Source organism: Lampris incognitus, chromosome 1, assembly GCF_029633865.1.
Source record: "Lampris incognitus isolate fLamInc1 chromosome 1, fLamInc1.hap2, whole genome shotgun sequence".
Lineage (NCBI taxonomy): Eukaryota > Metazoa > Chordata > Actinopteri > Lampriformes > Lampridae > Lampris > Lampris incognitus.
The window spans coordinates 103,238,483-103,263,191 of record NC_079211.1 but is presented as its reverse complement, the minus strand read 5'-3'; the positions used below and the strand labels follow the sequence as shown (position 1 = coordinate 103,263,191).

General features: G+C 41.5%; 1 protein-coding gene across 1 annotated transcript in view; it reads left to right on the top strand.

Annotated features, from left to right (window-relative positions):
- Positions 1-24,709, top strand: part of ksr2 (kinase suppressor of ras 2) — a 240,865-nt gene that overhangs the window by 129,686 nt on the left and 86,470 nt on the right. The window lies entirely within an intron of this gene.

The window sequence follows — 24,709 nt, the reverse complement described above, 5'->3', positions numbered from 1 at the left end:
GCATACATGTCTTTTAGATATCTCTTGTCTGCCTTATTTTAATCTTAATCGGTGGGTTCTGTGTTCAGTCATTGGGGTCTATTTTATTTCCCATAATTCATTATGCTCTCAGAAGGTTTTCATCGTAGAAGAGTATTTTTTCCAGTATGAAAACACATGTATTAAACTACTTGACTGTCCTCATCAAGTGCATAGTGCTTTGAGTCTGCTGTTGAGTGCAACCAGTTGGACATTATCTAAAAAACAGTTTCGCAGTAGTTAGGTATTGCAAAGGGACATTCAATCCTCAAGACACCAGAAAATGTAATCAGATTCTGTATTTATTGCCAAGTACAAGAACATTCAAGGAATTTGTCTTGGTTTATTGGTGCAAGCGGGAAAGATTAACAGTAAACAGTAAAGATAAAAGTTAAAAAAAAAATTAAAATAAATAAACTATATATTCAAGATAAAATAAAATAAAAATAAGAATAATAATAAAATTAAGGTGCAATATGGTGCAATCACCACTGGTTAAGAGTTGAAACATGAGAGACCACGTGGCAGCCCCTGTTGCCCGGCACTGGGTGGCAGGAGCTGTATTTACATAAAGTTAAATGAGAATTTTAAGAGGTTATTTACATAATAAGTTATATCCAGGGTAGTGCATGTTTTATGCGAAGTGTCCATATACAGAGAGCACAGTAGGGAAGCTAGATGGGGGGTGGGGGGCGTGGCAGTGTGAGGAACCATTGGTGTCTGGGGGCTTGTTAGAAAGACCTACTGCAGTAGGGAAAAAGCCTGTTCTTGTGGCGCGAGGTTCTGGTTTTTTGCCTCTTGCCAGAGGGGAGTGTTTTGAAGAGACCATGGCCTGGGTGGGAAGGGTCGGCCAGGATCTTTACCGCTCACCTCAGTTCCCTGGAGGTGTACAGGTCATGGAGGGATGGCAGGTTGCAGCCAATCACCCTCTCAGCAGAGTGAATGATACGCTGCAGTACCAGATAGTGATGGAAGAGGACTCAGATGATGGCAGTGTACAAATATACCATCATTAGCTTAGGGAGATTAAACTTTTTCAGCTGCTGCAGGAAGTACATCCTCTGCTGTGCCTTCTTGGTTTGGGAGCTGATGGTCAGCTCCCACTTGAGGTCCTGGGTGATGATGGTGCCCGTCATCATGATGGTATGAAGTGGTAATGGTAGAGGTGGTTATGTTGCACATTCTGCATTTGCGTGATGACATGGTAGAAGCTCTCTAGTGGAGGAAGTAACTGACAGACTAACAATCTGGATGCTGTGTTAGTTGGTCTTTATATCAAATAAAGATTGCACACACATATTCTTACGCACAGCCATAAGTGTTGAGGTAGTCTTACCGTTGTAAAAGAGGGCATGAAACGTTAACTCTCTTTTTCAGCTGTTGATCAGTGTCATAAACAATTTGGTTATAAAACACATGTAGCCATAGCATAATGTTTACAACAAAGAGCATAATGCAGTTTGATTTTCTGTGAAAAGCTCATCTTCTTGTCAGCAACTACTGGTTGAAAAAATCTCATCTGATTGATGACATTTTGGCGGTTTTGAGAATTTAAAACTTCTCCAAAGCCTGTGCATGCCCGAAGCTATGCTCGGCATCTCGTCTTTATGTCCGTACAGAAGATGTGTGAATGTCCATACGTATGGACACTGTTTGGACCAGGTCCACACATTGGTTGTTAGGGGAGATTGGAAAACACTGGTTTCCTGTCAAAAACGGGTCAAAAGTTTTCTGTCCGTTCTAGTGTTTTCAGAAAGATTTGCTGTCCACATTAAAAAGGCAATACAATACATTAAAGGACCATAGTAGAATTTTTGCATGTTATAGCTCATTGACTTCAAATTGCAAATACTTTACGCTTGACAATACATAATAGATAACACTATAAAGTAGGATCATGGTGCATAGATGCTGCTATCGGGGGCATGCAAGCACCTCCAGGTTTCAACTTGGACTCGTCCATGTCTGGTGGCATTACTCCTGCACCGAGTACAGCAGCTTCGTCCTTGCCTCTGGAGCTTGCTCCATCCATATTTTAGTACCTCATATCTCGTGTCAAGTCTTGCAATCAGTGTTGTGAATAATCACCCAAACTGTTTGCGATTTATTGAAGGTGCTGAATGAGGAGGGGCGATCTCTCTGTGCCACATGACCGTGATTCCCCCCAGCTGACTCGGTTTTACTCTCCATTGTATGCTTGGTTACTAAGCAACAAGCCGCGTGTACGTGAACTGTGGCGTGAGTCATACAGCCAACCACACTGCCCCCTCCCCCATTCTCCACCATCTCAGCTCCACCCAAAAGTTTGCTACTTTCACAAAATTAAAAGAAAGCAAATCAAAGCTCATTACTGTGTTAATCCTAGTTCCCTTTTCAGGGGCAGTTCAAAGTTTTAATAATCCCTCAGCAGTGGCTGAAAGCAACAGGTGAAAAAGTTTTTGTTTTTTTTTTGTTTGCAAGGATACACATCGTCCTACCTATTAGCATTCCAGTGGTTTCTCCTTTTGCTTTCTCCAACACATATATAAGTAGGTGGAAAGGTTAATTCTTAATAGGTGTGACTTGCTGCTTTCAAACCCATGCACTAACTATACCATGCCCAGATAAGACTCTCTAACAAACCAAATACTTTGCACTGGAAAGTGTCATTAAACCATCCCAACGATTTTACTCAATCTACTTTCTGGCAAAGAAAATAAAAGCCTCGTCGTCCCATGAACAGCAGTTGTGGTGTGGTACTGCATACTGGGAACCATAATTGGCTGTTGCATTATTAGGGTTCTGCAGAGGCAAGCGGAAGCCATTAATATGCTAAGAGACAGACAGACAGAGAGAGAGAATGGGATGTGGTGGAGGTTATACCAATGAAAGCAGTGACAAATGTCCATCACTCAACGCTGTGAATGTTCCGAGACCTTGACTAACCGGTAACCAGCATGTGCCCAGGAAAGAGGTTGGTAGAGACGTGATAATGCATAAAGCACATAGCACAAAACACAGTAATGGAGAGACATGCACATTCAAGCAGGACTATGCAGCCTCAAAATGCAGTCAAAGATATAAATATATTGGCACACACACACACACACTCGTTTCACTATCCTTATGAGGACCCCCCCCCCCCCCGGTTGACTACATTCATTTCCTAGCCCTTAACCCTAACCTTAAACACGCAAACTACATGCCGAACCCTAACCCTTACCCTAACCTTAACCTAACCCTAATTCTAACCTTAACCCTAAAACCAAGTCCAAACCCTAAAATAGACCCTTTTACTTGTGAGGACCTCTAAAATGTCCACAAAAGGTAGGCGGTTTCTGGTTTTTCTATCCTAATGAGGACATTTGGTCCACATTAGGATAGCTAAACATACACACACACACACACCCACACACACACATTCCTGTACTCTTATCTTTGTGAGGACCCCTCACTGACTACATTCATTCCTTAGCCCTTAACCCTAAGCTTAACCATCACATAGCTCTACTTGCCCAAACCTAATCTTCATTCTAACCTTAAACCTAAACTCAAGTATTAACCCGAAAATAGACCCTTTAAGAAGTAACTGAGGACCGGCTAAAATGTCCTGACTTTGAAATAATGTCCTCACCTCTGATGGTTAAAAACTTATATTGCACCTCACAAAACAAAGATAAAAGTATAAGCACCCCCCCCCACACACACACACATTTTAAATATCTGTGTATGTGTGTGTGTATGCATATTTTACTGTGTAGGTTGAAAAGAGATTGAAAAATAATCATCTGTGTAATGGGAGCAGCCGAAAGTAGAAGTAGTCGTAGTGTCTTTTTCTGTAATTGCAGCTATTTTCTACACAGTAGTCATATATCAAATAAGAACAAGTATTGTTTTAAGTTTTGAGCTGCTGTCAGGAATGATTCTCTCAAGTCCTTTAAAGAAAAATATTATTTATACAAAGAGAATGGTATGAAAAAGAGAGAACAATAGTATTAAAACTGAAAGAAGGCTCATAGAAAATTATTTCAGTTAAGTTCTTTCATTTTGTTTTTTTTTGTACTTAAAATTTAGTGGACGTTTTAATCCAGAGAATCTCAATGTGCCACCAGTGCATATATTTTAATTAATTAGGTAGTCTCTGTGATTTAAAAGCCTCTTTTTAAAGAGATATCTGTTGAAGAAGGCACATTCTAATTGCAAAGTTGATATTCAAAGACCCTTGAGTCATATTTTTAGCAATTGCCATTTGCTCCTGATTTCATTCCCGGAGTTTCACACACACGAATATTTAATTTATATGTTACACTTTCATATCAAATGACATGCAGTCGGACTCTCGCTTAAATTCATTTGTAGACACCCTTTTTTAAGGACCTGGAATCCTGTTTAAAAACCAGTGTGCCAATCATTTTCCTGATGTACAACAGATAAATTGCATCTTTGCCTACTGAACTGACACACTTAGTCTCTTGCTTCTTTTAAATCTCTTCTTCCAACTTTTATTTATGAGAAAGCTTTTGGAAATATTTGTTCTGTTTTAATTTATTGTGTTTTTATTCTTATTTATTTGATTTTATTAATTTATTGTTTATACCTCCTCTTTGCTCGTCCTTTGATTTTAATCTCATTTTATTTGCCTTGTCTGGTGTTATTTCTTTTGTAAAACACTTTGTAACTGTTACAACCCCAAGTTGATCTAGGGGAAAAGGGGAGTGAAATAAAAATAGATTAAGGATTTGAGGAGTCAGTAGGTTCAAGTTTCCAATTTGTTTGCCAGTCTTCACAGCAGAGTTTATCTTCAGGGAGAGCCCAAGCCAAAATAACAAACCAAACATCCCTAACTAGAAATAAGTTCACAATACTGAAACTGCCCACAGTTTCCCATACACAGTGTTCCAATTGGAAGCTAATTCCTGATTAGGCTTCATCTTCTCATACTCAGAATTCAAGAACTGAGCTGCAGGTGAGGTCCACTTGTGCATCAAGAGTCCATCCTCCAGGAAGTAAGGACACAAGCAACTTTCTAACTCTCCTGGTTTAGACATGGAACAGAGGCATTTAGCAAGAGAGTTGTCAGATTTCTGAGCAGTAATAAGTGAAGCTCCCGTGTGTCACTGGGAGCTTCAAGAAAGCAATTTCAGGTGCATCTACGTATATCTAGAGATGCTTTTGACACTCTAGGTGTAGGAGGTTCCTCAGAATTAGAAGTGTCACTTAGAAGTGGGGAATCTCCAACACCAGCCAGGACTGGGGCCAACATATAGTTAGCCAAGTCTGGTTCTTCCTTCATATAACGAGTCTGGGCCCTGGTAAGAATACTAGCATAGAAAACAGTGGAATAAGTTTGGGACAGTGCATTCATTTTAGAGTCTGGTTCTGGAACCTCTGTCACTTCAGGAGCAGGCCTCACTTTTCCTTCCGCAGTGTCATTTCCCATAATGAAGCCAACTCCATTTTATGGGGAAAGAGGCCCATGCAGCAACAGTAAAGAAACCACTGACTAATTTTGATTTTACATGTACATGATGCAAAGGGGTGGGCACATAGCCCATTTCAACACCTTGAACCAGAGTACTAGCATGACAGGAGGACTTCTCACTCAAGGGTGATGCATCTGACAGGATCAAGGACTGGGACCCACCAGTGTCTCTCAAATTTCTTACAGGCTGCTCATCTTCCGGTTTTCCTGTTCAAGACACAATACCATCAAAGGTGAAAGGTTTAGAGCAAGGGTCAGGCTCTTCATTTTGTGACTCTTCAATGCACTGTGATTGGACAATTTTGATCAAACCCACCCCTTTTGAGTTTCCTTTCCTCAGCTGATTGCTTGCGCTTTAATGCTCTACATATACTCAGTTACAACATGACCAGGTTTATGGCAACAGAAACACTCCCAATCCACCTTTGGAACAGAGGCAAGCGGTTTAGGTCAAGAGGATGGAAGTTCTGCTTTTCTTTGAAAGGGGTCCCATGCAAAAGAGGTGTCAAGGCAAACTCATCAGCTACTACTGCAGCTTCATTTAGGGTGGACACTCTTTGTTCATTCAAGTACAAAACAATCTGCTCAGGCACACACATTTGAACTCTTCCAGCAGCACTAATTCACAGAGTGCAGCAAAGTCATCAACTTTATTTGCTGCACACCATCTGTCAAAGAGAGTGGTTTTCTCTCTAGCGAACGCCCAAAAGTTTGACTTGCTGCTTTCTTTTGATTACGAAAGTGTTGTCTGTACGCTTCAGGCACGAGTTCATATGCATGAAGGATAATATTTTTAATCGCATCATAGCTATCCTCTAACGACAAAGCGGTTTCAAACCCAGGATGTAGCTGTATGGTCTGAAGGTCTGAGAACATAGTTCTGTTTATTTGGTTAAACAACCAGAACACCTAACTGTGCTCTGTTTTGAACAATAATTAGCAGAGCCATACTACACAGCTGACATTGCTTGTGTTAACACATCCTCTCTATTGTGGCCATAGTTTTCTTTCAAAGCATTTGTGATAACATTGTAAGAAGGTCTCAGACCTGTATTTTCCCAAATTGGTCCAGTTCTTTCTTGGGAGAAACATTTTTCAGTGCTATTAACCAAAATCAGCAATACTGTAGAGAGAGCAAGTTACCAACTTAAAACCAAGTAAAATTGAAGGCATGTATTTTTCAAATGCCAAATTGCAGGAACAAGACATTATAAAGGTAAACGTCCACAGCCTGCCTTTTCAGCAAACTGATGTGATAGACAGATAACCCAAAACTACCCATACATCCTTTGTTCAAGTGAAGGCATGCCCAAAATCTCAATTCTGTTAAAGAACCACTAAAATGTAAGTACCTTAATCAATAGAAGACCCACATTACCTTATTAAGTCTGAATCAAGCCACATCAGTGCACTCAATAAAAAAAACGTTTCTCAGAAGGTTCTATAATGTGTTTCTACAAATTTTTCATCTTCATTTATGTGAGTAGTGTGTGTTTTTGCATACATTTTTATGACTTGCTAACTTCTTTTAATATGTCATGCTAAAATCTTAAAACAGGGTTGGGGGTATACTTCTAAAATAGACTGTTTGTTGACTGTATACTCATATTATTAATCATTTTAGTCTATCGCACTATTGCCCTAATCGTTCACACTAGCAAAGTAATGTTGATCATCATACTGAATAGAATGAAAGCAAAGATTGAGGAAGAATTGTCTGAGTTTCAAGCTGCTCATCGAAAAAACAGGAGCACGTCTGATATGTTATTCACAATTCAGGTGCTAATAGAAAAAGTAAGAGAAGTAGGGGAAGAAGTGTTTTTGACCTTCATAGATTACAGCAAGGCTTTTGACAGTCTAAGGTACAGTCACCTTTTCAACGCCATGTTAAACATGGGTTTCCCAGTACATACCTCATTATATTGCTCAAAAGTTTATACACAAATCAGTAAGATACTATCAGATTGAACAGTCAAGTCAAGTCAGTTTTATTTGTATAGCTTAATATCACAAATTACAAATTTGCCTCAACATTGTGAATTCTTTCCAATCCAAAAGGGTGTAAGATAAGGCTGCATTCTATCGCCTCATCTCTTCAGTGTCTACACAGAGCAGATAATGAGAGTGGCTGAAACTGAAGAGATTGGCATCAAAGTAGGTAGACAGATTATCACAAATCTTTGCTATGCGGATGACACGGCACTCACATCAAACACACACACTAATAATCAGAATTTGCTGGCTCGTGTCAACTAAGCCGGTACAGTAGCTGGTCTAAAGTTAAATGCAAAGAAAACCAAAGTCATGCACATTGGTGGAAATCCAGACAATGATATATGTATTGAAGGCGAGGCTTTAGAACGAGTAGAAAATTTCAAGTGTCTGGGCTCAATCAAAACGGCAAATGGTTCGTGTACTACTGACATCAAAATAAGAATCGGGATGGCAAAGCAACAAACTTATGGAAACATTGCTCCATCTCAACCAATCTGAAAATGAAGATACTACAAACAGTCGTATGGCCAGTCATGATTTACGGAAGTGAAGGATGGACTTTGGAAAAAAAATCAATGCTGCCGAAATGTGGTTTTACCACCATTTGCTGAGAATAGGTTGGATAGAAAAATGTACAAATGAAAGTGTGCTACAGCAACTTGGAACAAATATGATCCTTCTGTTGACCATTCAGAGATGAAAACTAAAATATTTTGGCCATGCGATGCATCATAAGACCTGCAGTATTATAAAAAATATGCTGCAAGGCAAAGTTGAAGACAAAAGGCGATGAGGAAGACCAGCAATCTCGTATATGGACAACATCTCAAACTGGACGAAAATGGGTAAAACAGAAGCCATCAGAGCATTTGAGGAAAGAGGGCAATGGCGGACAGTTGTAGAGCATATTTTTTGGTGGCCAAAATCATAGCTGATGATGCCGACTGACCGAGTCATTTAATAATTGTGTTTTACCTCTGCATATAAGATGCTGAAAACATGAGTACTTTCTATATACATTTAGATTTTATGTTTTCTCATTTAGCAGATCTGCTTTTATTTAGATCGACTTACAAGAGACTCAGCAATTAGAATATGTGTTCATGTGTCAACTTGCAGGCATTTTAGGACATTAAATAGTAGTCATATCATAGGCAAGAGTGCAAATCATGTCAAATGCAACTACTACTACTTTCGGCTGCTCCCGTTAGGGGTTGCCACAGTGGATCATCCGTTTCCATTTCTTCCTGTCTTCTGCGTCTTAATCTGTCACACCAGCCACCTGCATGTCCTCCCTCACCACATCCGTAAACCTCCTCTTTGGCTTTCCTCTTTCCTGGCAGCTCCATATTCAGTATCCTTCTCCCAATATACCCAACATCTCTCCTCCACACATGTCCAAGCCATCTCAATCTTGCTTCTCTTGCTTTGTCTCCAAACTGTCCAACCTGAGCGGTCCCTCTAATATAATCGTTCCTAATCGTTCCTAATCCAGTCCTTCTTTGTTACTCCCAGTGAAAATCTTAGAATCTTCAACTCAGCCACCTCCAGCTCCGCCTCCTGTCTTTTCATCAGTGCCACTGTCTGCAAACCATATAACATGTCGCAAATCACTCCTGACACTCTTCTCCACCCACTCCACCCTGCCTGCACTCTCTTCTTCACCTCTCTGCTGCACTCCCCGTTACTTTGGACAGTTGACCCCAAGTATTTAAACTCATATGCCTTTGTCACCTCCACTCCTTGCACCCTGACCATTCCACTGTCCTCCCTCTTATTCATGCATAGGTATTCCATCTTGCTCCTACTGACTTTCATTCCTCTTCTCTCCAGTGCATACCTCCACCTCTCCAGGCTCTCCTCAATTTGCACCCTACTCTTGCTACAGATCACAATGTCATCCGTGAACAACATCGTCCATGGAGACTCCTGCCTGATGTTGTCTGTCAACCTGTCCATCACCATTGCAAACAATAAAGGGCTAAGAGCCGATCCTTGTTGTAATCCCACCTCCATGTCAAATGCAATTAATATAAAATCATGTCAAATGCAATTAATGTAAATGCGCTGGATCACCAATTGGAGAACCAATTGTGAAATAGGGGATTAAAATTACAAATTAGCTGGGCAATATCAGGAAGCAGAATAACTGTCATGCTTGGAGACAATTAATGGATTCCGATAAAGTATTAGGCCTTTCTTGAATGAAGCGAGTCTGTAGCTCTGATGGGCGTTCATGCCACCATTTTGGGGCCAGGTGAAAAAAAAAACTTTGCCTAAGAGCTCAGCTCTTTTGAAATGGGTAGAGTGAGAAGCCTTCCAGAGCTAAAATGAAGTGGCTGAGCAAGAGTCTACATATTAATTTGGGTTTGTGGGTAAATTGGTGTTCACTGAACTGCTTCAGAAGCCAACAGCAGGGTTTTTAAGTTTACATAGGCAGCAACCTGGAGCCATTGTAAGGAGACTTGCGCATCTTGACAGGTTGAAAACCAAGCATGCAACATTGTTGTGGATTCTTTGCAGCAATTGGATCGCATGTCCTGGTAGAACGGTGAGAAGTGCACCACAATTAATTAAGGTTCCTTGCTGATCTGAAGGGTTTGACTGTCATCATATAGACCCTGATTGATAGGCCCCTTGGGGTTTAGGATTTGACAAGGATGACTAGCAGTTTTGGACAAGTTGAGCTAGATGTGTCGTTCTTTCTTTCAAGCAGATATGTCAGTTTGACAAGTGGCAACCCACTGAGACACCTTAGGCAGTATACTCAAAATTATGACTTTTTTTTTGTTTTGAATGGCGTAATTATACTCAGTATGGACTGATTGTTCTTTGTTGTGTTGTTCTATGCCACCGGAGGGCACAGAATAATTGTGACGACACAGCTCTGTGCCTTGCCAGTCAGTTTACACACAACCAACCATGTGATATTTGGACCAACTACAGGCAGGGGAGGTCTAAAAACCTCTCACAAATTGGTGGGCTGTTCTTATCGGCAGCTTGCACACACCGCATGGCACAAACACAACACATCAGGTCAATTTATTTGTCTCTTGATTGAAATATGTCTCTTTGTTCAAAAAGTTCTGCTTTGTTTTGACTATACTGCTGCCTTTAGTGTCTACTGGAAGAAAAGAGAAGGCGAGTTGGGTAGAAGAGTTGGGTGTCATCGGCATAGATGATTGGGCCAAGCAAGGTGATATATAGAGTGCGAAAAAGACTGGGATGAGCACTGAGCTTTGAAGGATGCTGTTGTAACCTCTTGGGGGGGGGGTGCGTGATACTTGGTATGACCTCCCTTCTGTCAGTTAGAATTGGATCCACTTTGATGCCTAGCTGACGATTACCAGGTCCTTCAGTATTGACAGCAGAATCTGGTGACTCACTATGCCAAATGGGCAGATAGGTCAAGGAGAATGACAACTGATGACATGGAGGCAGCTTTGGCTGAGTGGAGTGCCTCGGGAACTGTGAGAAGAGGAACTTTAGTGGCGTGAACACTCTTAAACCAGACTGATTTTGATCAAGTAGTCTGTTATGGGAGAGAGGACAGATGATTGCATGCTGATTGTTCAAGAGTTTTGGCTAGGAAGGACAGTTTTGGACCAGGATAAGATCAAGTAATGTTTCTTTCAGCAGTAGGGTAACGGTAACCTTAAAGTTGGATGTAAGAATACCAGATACAAGTGACAAGTTGAAAGTGTGAGGTAAAAAAATGATGATGGTTGGGTGCTAAATTGAAGGAGGGACAAGGGCATGGGATCAAGATGACAAGTTGTGGGATGGTGCGAGAAGAGGAGTTTGGAGACTTTGGTTTTAGGGAGGGTGGAGAAATCAGACATATTGAAATTCTTAAAATTGGTGTTAGTAAGAGAGAAAGCTGGACAGAGGATTGATAACTGATGGAAATAGTTTTCTTCTCAAGCTAAAGAGGACTATCTTTCAGAGTTTGGGATGTGTGTGTATGGAGGAGATTGCAGAGGGAATAGAAGGTAAAAAAACAGTTTGCGAAGTCTAAAGGCACTGGAAATATTGTGCTGGTAATATGTCTTGAGCAAGGTTGCACATGTAGAAAAAGAGTATAGGGGTGAGTGATAATGCATTATGTTGCTTTTGCTGGATTTGTGCCAATTTCTCTCAGCTTCCCTCTGAGCAAAATTGAACCATGAGAAGGGAGGTTACAGGTTAGAGGAAGGAAGGTTAGAGGTTGTCCTCTAGCTGGTTTAGTAGCAAGTAGCCAGAACTTGTCAACTGTTGAAGACAGGGACAGTTGAAGACAAGGACACTTGCAGTTTTAGGTCAGTTTCAAGAGCAATAAATTCTTGTATTTTGGATAGGTTGGATGACACTAAAGCTGACAGACTGATAAGTTGAACCTTTACTCCAGTTCATGTAAAATTATTATGGTACTCTGTGTTTGATGAGTTGAGTTAAACATTTACACCAGTTCCAGGACTAAACTGCCTGATGCTAGATTTAACAACTTTTCAGGCTCCTTCAACAACCTATTTCCTCAAAAGTTACTAGTGACAAAACTAGTGACTTTTTCTGATCTTTGGGAAAATGCTTGTGTTGACACCAATACATTTAGCAACAAAGTGATGTAGAAGCATGCAATAGAAACATGCCACTCACCTTCCTACTCTTGCTAATGAGAAATGAGTCTACTAATATGGGGTTGCTGTGAGTCACTTTGAAAGTGTGCATGCATGCCAGTTACACTAAAAGGGCCATGGTCTAAGCTGCTGGCAAGGCAACTGATCCAACCGATGAGGGTTGGTTAAAAAGGTGTAATATAGTTGTATGGCAAAAAACAAGAAACATTTGATTTAATGTATGCCATGTTGATATTAATAGTTTAACCATCTATACTGGTCGCTATATTTTCTTTAAAAATAGTATGTAGGCTAGTCTCTTTGTAAATAATTTTGGTTTCACTTTTTGTCCCCCTCTCTAAATGCAAATAGTTAATTGTGGTGGTGTCTAACATCTGCAAACATTTTAGCTATTTTTTCATTCATTTCTTTCCCTCTCTCTCCACCACTATGGCCCATGTGACAATCTATTTGAAGATAGAATACAAAGTATGTCATCTAGTGAGTTCTTGTGACTTTTGGGGCACCCAATAGTGACTTTCCATACAGACAATAGGCAGTAGTGCCTGAGGTCATGTTGTCACTGCTGTCTCATATGCCAGTGCCCTCCTGGCATCAGAAAACCTGCTCCCCTCTTGTGTTGTCTTAATCAACCATGCAGAGCCCCACAAGCCCTGATGATAAGACTGACCGGTGCTTGATCAGAATGAGTCAGACTGAAACGTCACTGCCTCACCAATAAGTTTGACTCTTGGAACAAGGAAAGTTTTTTTGTGCTGGAGTTGATTTTTTTCCTTGCCACAAAAAAAAAAAACTGCTGCATGGTTCAATATGACATTGAACCTTGACTCATTGTGGAGAAATATTCGTCAAAACATTAACAGTCTTCTCTCTGAGGAGAAGGGTCATACAATCAGTTTCACCCTGCCATCGAACTCTAACTTAGCCACATTAAACTTGGAGTATTGGTTTCTGCCCTCACTCCCTTTTTGCCATCATAACACAATGTTCAGGGTTCTGATTAGCCAATTCGCCAGCTGTTGGAGGGGACTGTGGCCTCAAGCAGCATTTTTTCAGGGAAAACGTAGCTTTGATGCCGGAGGCTGGTTGAATTGAGTATGCATTCTGGTGTGGACGGACATCCAAATCAGTGTTGAATCCTTGTGCCCACTTGGAGTTACGCGCCTAGCCCGGGGACACACAGCACCTGCTGTGTGCCGTGAGAGTGGCTGCCAGGCGAAAATGCCAAGCAGGTGTGTGAATTTTTAAAAAAAAAAATTTTTTTTTGTGTGTATACCTGTGTGTGTCTGCCTCTTTATCTATGTCTGTCTGTCTATCTTTCTTTCTGTTCCTAGTTGTTTGAGATCCCTTCATCAAGCCATAAGGCTTTCAGGCATCATCTGTTCTGTCTTCCTCCCTCTGTTTCGAGCTGGCACAGTTAAACCAGTATGCCCTCTGTAATACAACTCTCAGATACTTGTTTTATTCAAGATAATCACAATTTTTCCTCTGTGCAATGACTGCTATTTTGGTATGTGACAAGGATCTTTGAGCTGATTTGCAAAAGTTAAGAAAAGAGAGGCATGCTTTGTGTGTGTGTGTGTGTGTGTGTGTGTGTGTGTGTGTGTGTGTGTGTGTGTGTGTGTGTGTGTGTGTGTGTTAGTCTGAGCGCATGCGTGCACGCTCACTGACAGCTAAGCGATCTGTAAAAAAAGGTTTTAACAGCGTTCTGTCATTGTCATAGCAACTGTGCCGGCAACACGGCTTTGTCTCTTGTTGAACGGAGGAGTTTGTTTCATACTGGAACAAAAAACCAAAACAACAACTTCCATTCCTTTCTCTTTTCCTTCGCATGTCCATCTGTCCTCTGTCACTCTGCCACTGTTGAGCTATGTCTGTGTAAAAACACAACATTTTCAGAAACAGCTATTTTCTAGACACAGAAAGGTGAATCTGTTCAGCTGGACAAAACGTTTATTGACAGAAATGTTTCATCACTCACCTAAGTATCCCCACCCTTATAAACAATACAGTGGCATAACAACTGAAAACGACGATCGGTTTCATATGCAAATTGCTGTGAATTTTCAATGACCATATGTACTATTCACAGAGGATTGGGGAATGTTGCAATTACAACATTGTAAAATGACAACAGACGTACTCTTAGCCCCCCCCCCCCAATTCAGGGATGGTCATTCCCTCATCACATAGATGGCCTCTTTAACTCCCCGTTCAAACCAGTGTTCCTCCCAATCAAGGATGTGCACATCCTCATCCTTGAAAGAGTGGCCACTGGCCTGTAGATGGTGTAGACTGCAGAGTCCTGGCCTGACACATTAGCTCTTCTGTGTTGTGCCATCATCTTGGCCAGCATCTGTTTAGTTTCCCCGATGTATAAGTCACGGCAATGCTCCTGGCACTTAACAGTGTACACTATATTGCTCTGTTTGTGCCAGGGGACTCGATCCTTGGGGGTGGACCAATTTCTGGCGCAGCGTGTTTTGGGGTTTGAAAGCAATTGAGACACAGTGTTTGGAAAATACACGTCTCAACTGTTCCGACACTCCCGCCACATACGGAATCACCACTGGTTTACGCTCTAGTCAGTCGGGGTGCCTGTTGGGGGGGGGGGGTTACTGGAGGGAATAGTGTGAGCCTCCCACACACTACGTTCCCCTGACAAAACTCCTCACTGTCAGGTGAAAAGAAGCGGCTGGCGACTCCACATGTATCGGAGGAGGCATGTGGTGGTCTGTAGCTCTCCCGAATCGGAAGAGGGGGTGGAGCAGTAACCGGAACAGCTAGGGAGAGTGGGGTAATTGGGGAGAAAAAGGGGGGGTGTATAGTCTGAGCATTGCCTTACTGCCACAATAGTTTCATTGGACCTTGATTGTTGTGATAGTTGATAATTTTCAGAAGATATTGATATTGTGAACATACTGTGATTTGTTTAATGTTTTTGCATTTTGTTTGACAAAATGCATTGGTCACATTATATTTAATGTTTGGCGCTTGAGAAGGGTAATCAATTTTGATAATGGCCAAATTTCTTAGATCAATAATCTCTCTGAATTTGTCCCCTAACTCTCACCCAACCCAACTATGGAGGTAAATATGTTGCTAAATGCAAGAGCTTGTAGACTTGATATGAGAACTTGTAGAATAAGATGTGAGAACTTGTAAAACAAAAATCTTAACTATCCAAAGGAGTTGAATCAAGTGCAACTGGACTTGGTATATATCCGTGAAGACGTTTCGCCTCTCATCCAAGAGGCTTCATCAGTTCGTGCCTTTCTGACTAGACCAAGCTAGTCTGACTGGCTGGTGATGAAACTCAGATATTTATCCTCTTTGGAGTCGTTATCAGAGCTATTGATGACCATGGCTCTTTGTGTTCCGATGTTAAGCAGCGACGATCGTTGGGGGTGTTAGTTTCGACTTCGTTAGTGCTCCACTCAGTGGTCGTGAGTCGTTGGAACCGTTAGTGACCAACTGTTGTTCTTGGAGGCTAGGCTTCTTGAGTCTCCTGGGTAGAGATGAAAGGACGGCATTGTAAGTGGGAGATAGGTGGTGTCGCAGACCTTAACTTAACTCTTATGTTTAAATTTTCACTCACAGAAAATATTCACACATCCGTGTTCTGAATGTGAACGCACAGAAAAAAATGTGTAGATTGACATTTACATAAATACAATAACAGCTGCAAACTTGTGATCCAACATTTACTCATATTTATTATTTTTTTGAATCCATTTTCCAGTACAACCACAACTTGGTGATTACACCTCTTGAATCAGTCACTGCAACTTCACAAATGTACTCCCTGTTATTCCCCATTTCTCTTTCTTTGCTCTTCCACTGACAGTTTCTTTCTCGCCGTGCTTGCCTGCAGTACAGATAAAAGCATTTATGAGTTTGTCTTCATTGGGAGATGGACGAGGGACGTTAGCTAGCTAACGGGTATATGTGGTTATTATCCATTACATATAAAGAGTTTTTGGGTGCACTTGTCAACCCTGTCAGTTTAAATGTCAACTCCGTCAGATATAAAATCTGATGGAATTGACGTTATTGACAAAATGAAACGTTTTTCCATCTTAACCGTGTCTTGTACACTGAAACCATTTTGTTTTTTCCTCAGTTGCTAGCTGCCTCTATACCCTAAACTAAAATGCCAACATTTATTCCACAATTCTTAACTAAGATTATCATAATTGGAAGACAGTGTTGACTCGTTAAAGCTGTGACTGCAGTGATATCAACATTGTTTGTTTAAAATATAAAATTGAAAACTTACCAGACCAAGTGTCCTACTGTTGCATTCACCAACAGCAGGAAGTGGAAAAGGGGTCCTCAGGGTTCTAGCTGACCATGACACTGCCTGATTTATTCAGGATTATTAAAAAATCTGAAGGAGTTGATGAAACATGAGGATGTAACTTTGGTAGTAGGCATTTTTTATGGAAAATATAATTTACAGTTCACTTTATGTGTTTTGTTATATCTTATTTAACGATTCATTTCATTTGATATTTATATTTATGCAATTGTAGCATTTTTAAACACTTTTTTGGCAGTTTGACATTGTGACCTCTTGCTGAGGACAGGTTAAGTTACATGTACTTCCCGAGTACAGAGCCTGCATTTTAACAATTTCAAATGAAATTATTTAAAATATATTACATTAATTTCATGAGTATAGACAGGTCCTTTAGATTTAACTTTTAAAGTATTTTTATTATTATTAATTTTTTGATTTTTAATGCAAACACTTTCGATGTAGGACATGTTTTGTCCCTTATCTCAAGAATCAGTGCACTAATATGTAGACTGACACTTGTGATCCAACATTTACTCATATTTATTATTTTTTGAGTCCATTTTCCAGTACAATTGCAACTTGGTGATTACACCTCTTGAATCAGTCACTGCAACTTCACAAATGTGCTCTCTGGCATCACAAAGGGAAGAATCTGTGCACCTTGACTTTTGCAATACTTCTTGCAATAAATGTGTTGTGAAACTTGCACTTGTAGCTGTGGAAGTGAGAAAGCAGGGGGAGATGTCAGAAGACGAAGCGCTCTTTTGCTTTGCTGTCCTCCATGTCTGCAAAGTTAGAACAGCTATGACACATCAAGCCAAGGTATGTTTCTTCCAAAAGCTTTGTTTTGGTAGATTAGTACTGTGATTAAGGAGTAAAAAAACGCACTCCACCAAAACCTCACATTCCTTATAACATGTAGTAGCAAAATGAGAGTATACAGTGCTGCTTGAAAGTTTGTGAACCCTCCAGACATGGTCACTGTTTTTGTAAAAAACATTAAAATAAGCTTATTACACATACATCTAAATCCCAATTTGTAAAGCACACCTTCCAAATAATGGACACACACACAAAAAGAGATATATTTTCATTATTTAATTCAACAAAGGTAGTTTATTTCACAAAAACTTAAAATTTAACATGTGCAAAAGTATGTGAACCCTTGTATTAGTAGCTTGTGGCTCCTCCTTTTGCAGCCATTACTTCAACCAAACGTCTTCTGTAACCACTAACCAGTCTCTCACATTTGCTTATGGGGCTTTTTGCCCACTCCTCCTTGCAGAACTCAGCCAGTTGAGAGAGGTTGGAGGGACATCTGGTATGTACCAACTTCTTCAGGTCTCGCCACAACATTTCAATTGGATTAAGATCCGGACTTTGACTGGGCCTATCCAGAGTACGAATCCTCTTTCTTTGAAGCCATTCCTTTGTAGTTTTGCTGGAATGCTTTGGGTAATTGTCTTGTTGCATAATCCATTTTTGTCCCAGCTTCAACTCCCTGACTGATGGCAGGAGATTCTGGTCAAGAATTTGTTGATATGCCAGAGAATTCATGGTTCCTTGGATAATATGGAGTCGTCCAGGTCCAGAAGCAGAAAAGCAGCCCCAGACCTTCACATTTCCACCACCATGCTTCACTGTTGGGAGGAGGTTCTTTTCTTCATATGCAGTGTTGGCTTTTCTCCAAACATGTTGGTTTTGATTGTGACCAAATAATTCTATTTTGGACTCGTCTGTTCAGAGAATGGACTTCCAGAAGGTCTCTGGTTTGTCCAAGTGCTCTCTGGCAAAGTTGAAATGGGCAGCTTTGTTCTTTTTTGAGAGCAGAGGCTTCCTTCTAGCAACCCTCCCATGAATGTCATGGCTGTTCAATTTTCGTCTGATTGTAGACGCATGCACATTTGTCCCAGATGCTACCAGAGAGGTCTGCAACTCTCTAGAGGTGATGTGTGGGTTGGCCTTTACCTGATTTATTATTTTTCTGGTGCTTCTGGGTGATAGTTTTGATGGGCGTCCACTTCTAGGCAGAGTTGCTGTCATGTTGAAGGCCCTCCATTTGTAAATTATTTGTCTTACAGTGGATGGATGGAGCTGGAATCTTTTGGAGATGGTCTTATATCCCTCCCCAGACTGATGGGCTATCACTACCCTCTTCTTCATGTCCTCGGATATCTCCTTTGCTCTCGGCATTGTTGATTTGTATGGGACCACAGTGGTTTGGTTGGTTTCCTCTCTCTTTTAATTAGTGCAGGCCAAACCCTTTCCCAAGGATGTCTCATTTCATTGGTCTGCTTAAATGATTAATTAAGCACCCAAATGTGTTTCACTCGAGTCTGTTACCTGCTTGACTTAACCAATGCAGCTGGGGGTTCACTTACTTTTGCAGATACACTAATTCCATGTTTCATGTAGTTTTTGGGCTACTTAAACAAGTCCCACTAAACAAGTACATGCAACTGATAAACATATATCTGACATTTCATACATAAAAACTGGTGATGATAGAATAAGAAAATCATGGTAAAACAACAGAAAAATCTAAACTGCTCAAGGGGTTCACATACTTTCAAGCAGCACTGTATGCACACTTTGGCTAACGTTATGTATGAGGCTGTTTATATTGCCTTTTCCAGGCAGGAACATTGCACCATTAAGCCGCCTCGTCGTTCTGTGTAAACGGTATGACGATGGAATGGAGGGTCATTATTGTTCCGGCATAAAGCTGGCAGCGGTAGTCACAAAGCCAAATACGTCTGTGTAAAAGGGACAGCCGGCAGAACAGGACAGCAAATGCTGTTACACATCGTGACACCTCTGCTTCCAGAATGCCATGTAAAATCACACACTGGGGCGCGATTATGCCACTTTTGTTTGGTTCAGTGTAAAAAAACAAAAACAATGCCAGCGTAAAGATGAGTCTTCATTACGGCATTATTGTAGGATCTTTATGTAAAAATGCCTTGTTAGATAACTAGCTATCTAGCATAAATACTCTGATCAATATATATTGATCTGAATATATTGGAATATATTCAGACGCAGTTGAGATTTCTCAGAATAATGAGGCTTCAAAGTTCTATTACAGATGACTCACCTTGCATGGTAGTTTAAATTAAGTTTTATTGGTAATGCTTTAGATGACATCCTGCAATGTACAGCATAATTACTCTGGAGTCATACAGATTTTTTTCAGAAAGGAATTCAGAGACTTGGTTAAAGACCATGTGCTCAAGTATTTTTGAAAGAAAAGGTAGGAGTGAAACCAGTCTGTAATTTTCAACCTGGGCTGGGTTGAGTGTAGGTTTTTTTGAGCAGCAGGGTGACCCAAGCTTGTTTAAATACGGTGGGGAACACACCCGTTGTAAGCGAGAAGTTGATGATGTGTGTGACTGTGACCGTGGGGTTAAGTGTGGGGGAAATGGTCTGTAGGAGGTTGGATGGCATCGGGTCCAGTGGACAGGTAGTGGGACAAGGGTCCAGCAGAAGCTTGGAGACTTCCTCCCCAGTCAGGAGGGAGAAAGAGGTGAATGAGGTACTGTTAGCTGGCAGCGGCAGATGGAGTTGGTCAGGCTCAGAGAACTGGTTACTGATGGCAGAAACCTTATCAGTAAAGTACGAGGCGAACATGCCAGGAGTGAGCAGAGTGGAGGTCAGATGAGGAGGCAGATTGAGGAATGAGTTAAAAGCAAAAAAACATTTTTCGAGGATCAGTGGCACTACAGCTCTTATTCTGATAGTAAGTGTTTTTACTATCAGATAGTTAGCTGATAGTTAGCTGTTTTTAACCTGGAGGAGAATGACGTTAGGAGACGCTCATAGTAACTAAGGTAAGTGGACTCTGGTTTTATGCCATTTTCTCTCTGCCACTCTGAGCCTGCCCTTTTGCTCCCTGATGACCTCAGTGAGCCATGGACTGGGGGGGGGCATTTCGAGCAGGTTTGGATGCTAGAGGGCAGAGATTGTTAAGAGAGGAGGCTAGTGAGGAACAGAGTGCATCTGTAGCCTCATTGACAAGGAGTGAAGAGAATTCGTTATGTGGAGACATGGCAGCCAAGACCTCATTGGAGAGCTGGGTCAGTGTAAGGGACCGGAATTTTGGGTGATAGGAGACCCTTTGTGGAGGAACATGAAGATGTTCCAGTAAGAAGGCCTTAAATTGAATAAAGAAGTGGTCTGACAGATGTAGGGGGGTGACAGTCAGATTTACTGTGGAGCAGTTGTGAGTCAAGATCAGATCAAGAGGATTGCCTGCTTTGTGTGTGGAGGGTTGGGGACCTGTCTGAGGTCAAAGGATAGAAGAGACAGCTTGGGCGTCCGGGTAGCGTAGCGATCTATTTCGTTGCCTACCAACATGTGATCACCGGTTTAAATCCCCGTGTTAGCTCTAGCTTGGTTGGGCGTCCCTACAGACACAATTGGCCTTGTCTGTGGGTAGGGAACTGGATGTGGGTATGTGTCCTGGTCGCTACACTAGCGCCTCCTCTGGTTGGTCGGGGCACCTGTTCAGGGAGGAGGGGGAACTGGGGGGAATAGCGTGATCCTCCCACGTGCTACGTCCCTGTAGCGAAACTCCTCACTGTCAAGTGAAAAGAAGTGGCTGGTGACTCCACATGTATCGGAGGAGGCATGTGGCAGTCTGCAGCCGTCCCCGGATCGGCAGAGAGGGTGGAGCAGCAACCAGGATGGCTCGGAAGAGTGGGGTAATTGGACAGATAAAATTGGGGAAAAAAAGGGGGAAAATCACAAAAAAAAGACAGAAGAGACAGGAAGTCAGTTGCTTGGGTTTTTTCAATAAAGATATTAATGTCTCCCATGACAGTGGTGTGTCATTGTCAGGAATGTCTGAGAGTAACATTTCTAGTTCAACTACAAAGTTCCCCAGTTGACACCCTGGTAGGCAATATATGACAACCACAAATAGCTTAATGGGAGCAGTAACTATGATTGCATGGTATTCAATGGAGGAGTTGTTGCTTAGTGGAGAAAGCCTAGTGAATTTCTACACTTGATCCTAAACAAAAGGCCGAGAAGCAATGCCTAGTGAATTTATAGTCTTTGAAAATGAGGACGCCGTACCGCCTCCACTCCCAACAGAATGGGGTGTGTGTGGGAAAGCAGAGTCAACAGAGTGCACTTGGTGTGACAGTATTTTCTAGGCGTATCCAGGTTTCCACCAGGGCTAGTACCTGCATGTCTGACAGAATAGCAAGTGCTTGGATAAGTTCTGTTTTATTTACAGCTGATTGGCAATTCCATAAGCCAAAAGTGAAGGAGGAGTGAGTAGAGGAGGCTTTCCTGAGCAAACAGAGGTTCTCAGGGTTGCATTGTCTGCAACTGATGCGATTTTTTTCGGAGAGAAAATAGTAGAAAAGGGAATTATTATTTTGAGGTGTGCGTTGGGTTGTCTAGTGTTCCCATGAAAGTTTATACTGATTTCAATCCTCTTGTATTTTTGCAGAGGATGCGCAATACAAACCAGAGATTGATGCGTTGGAGTGTCATTATGCAAGCATTCAATTTTGATGTAAAACATATTCGTGGCAGGGATAATGTTTTGGTGAATGCATTGTCACACTTTTAAGTACGTTATATTGTTTATGATTATCTTACATGGAAAAAAAGATAATCGCTAACTGAGGGTGGGGGTGTTATGCTCCCCTCTGTTGTGTTCTTCCCTCTCTCCTGTCTCCCCTCTCTTCTCTCAGGTGTTCCTGATCTGGTGGTGATTAGTGGGTGGCCCTCCTGATTATAAGAGAGGCTGCAAGAGGGGGAGTGTGTGACTCTCCCAAGCAAAGCAGCTTCCTAGCTACTTTAGTCTTTAGTTTCTTTTCCCTTTGTTTTGTGTTTATTTCTGTTTGAGGCTGGAAGTCTGGTAGTCCAGATGTGGCTTTATTTGATTATTTTAGTTATTCACAATTTTTGGTAGTTTAGGGGGAAGCTCTGTTGTCCTCTTTCAATGTTGTATTCTGTAAATTGTTTAAACACAACATCCATTGCACGTTGTCTGTCTTGGGGGAGAAATCCCTCCGCTGTTGCTTCCCCTGAGGTTTCTTCCTATTTTTTCTCCCTGTTAAAGGGTTTTTTTAGGGAGTTGTTCCTTATCCGATGGGAGGGTCTAAGGACAGGATGTTGTGTTGCTGTAAAGCCCCTTGAGGCAAATTTGTAATTTCTGATATTGGGCTATACAAATAAAATTGACTTGACTTGACTCTTGGCCAATGGCCCGTTGTTTGCTTGGCCCATGCTCCCCCACCCTTTTTTGTTCTATTTGGCTGGGCGTCCAGTCTCCCATGGTTTGGTAAAATGTTTCTCTTGGTAAATAAATTCATTTCCCTGTTTAATTGCAACTTGGTGTGGCGTCCATTTTTGTTATGTTGCTAGTCACAAGGATGAGCCAAATGTGTATTTGTTGTGGCCATAACAGTTAGGAGCACAGTCACCAGTCCCAGTGCTAGAAGTTTAGATCTGGCCTTAATTTTAGCTAGCAAACTAAGTTTACATTAGTAATAGTTCAATAATTAATAGATAAAATGAATTTTAGCTACCATGCCAGGTGAGTCTTAGAACTTTGAAGCCTCTTTATTCTGAGAAATCTCAACTGCGTCTGAATCTTGATCAGAGTATTTATGCTAGCTAGCTAGTTATCTAACATAGTTATGTTAGCAAAAGTGCGCAGCCACTCTGATTTTGATACTACACGTCATTACGAATTTGAGATTTTGGTGGCATGCATTTATTTACTCCTAAATGACAATGCTCGTCCACTAAAACAAAGCTTTTGGAAGAAATTTACCCTGGCGTGGTGTGCCATAGCAGATCTAACTTCACAGACACGGAGGACAGAAGAGCAAAAGAGCACTTCTTCTGACGTATCCCCTTCCCCGCTGTCTCACTTTAACAGTGCAAGTTTTGCAACACATTTATCTCGGGAAGTGTTGCAAAAGTCAATGCACGCAGATACGTCACTGGGATGCGAGAGCACATTTGTGACGTTGCCATGACCGATCTGAGATGTAATCAAGTCGACTCAAGTAAAAAAAAAAAAAAGTAAACGTGGGATTACAAATTTGCGGCTGTCACCGTATTTATGTAAATATCAATCTACACGTGAATTTTTTTTCTGTGAGTTAACATTCAGAAAACGTGTGTTCTGAGTGAAAATTTCAACATACAAGTTCACATTTTTTTCTACAAGCTCATGTGTTTTGTTGTTTTCTGTGACTTCAAATTCAACTCACATCCATGTGAATATTTTACACAATTTAAAATTTAAGTCCTGTGATGGACTGGCAGCCTGTCCATGGTATCTCCCCGCCTGCTGCCCAATGACTGCTGGGAAAGGCTGCAGCATCCCCGCAACCCAAATTAGGATAAGCGGCTTGGATAATAGATGAAAATTTAACTTGTTCTCTAAATTCTTACATCGTAACTGTATTCCCACATCGTCTACAAGCGCTCTCATTTAGCAACATATTTACCTTCATACCTACTATGAATGCACAAACAGACACACACGAGCATATTTACACACACACACACACATACACACACACACACACACAGCTTGGTGGGGGTCATGACAGAACAGAGAAGGGGTGGGTGGAAGGAAAGGTCTGGCTCCCTCTCAATTATGCGTAGGCCAATCAGAGAAGATGGAGGAGGACACTGTTAACTGGCGCCTTGGGGTTACTTAGCTCTCATAAGCTCATCTGTTTCTTATATATATATATACACACACACACACACACACACATAAAAACACACACACACACACACACATGCAGACAAACACAGAAACAGATGCATGCACAGACACAGAGGCACATACACTAGCACTAGCGCTTTTGCCGATACAAATGCATGTGCAAATATGTGCACACATTCCCAAAAACATGCTTGAACACAAATTCACAAGCACACAGACACACACACACAAACACAAATGAGCTCTGATATATACAGTATGTTCACATAAAAGCAGTCATACATTCACTGTAGGTCCTGTGGTCTCTGTTGAACATCTTTGTATCCCTATTACTCCACCACATTCTAATAGTACTGTGTGTGGGTTTACTTGTTGAAAGTGTGGGTGTGTGTGGGTGTGTGCGTGTGTGTGAGCACGTCTCTGCAAGTACCGCTGCACGTCCCCATTCAAAGGTCAGACTTCACTGGGGCAAGACTGACAACAGTGTCAATGGCTCACTGATGATAAACAGCCCCGACATGAAAGATGACAGCCCCGATCATCCACCAGTCGCCACCAAGGCCAACAAGAGGCAGATGATGTCAGTTCCCCCTCCATATTGAGTTATC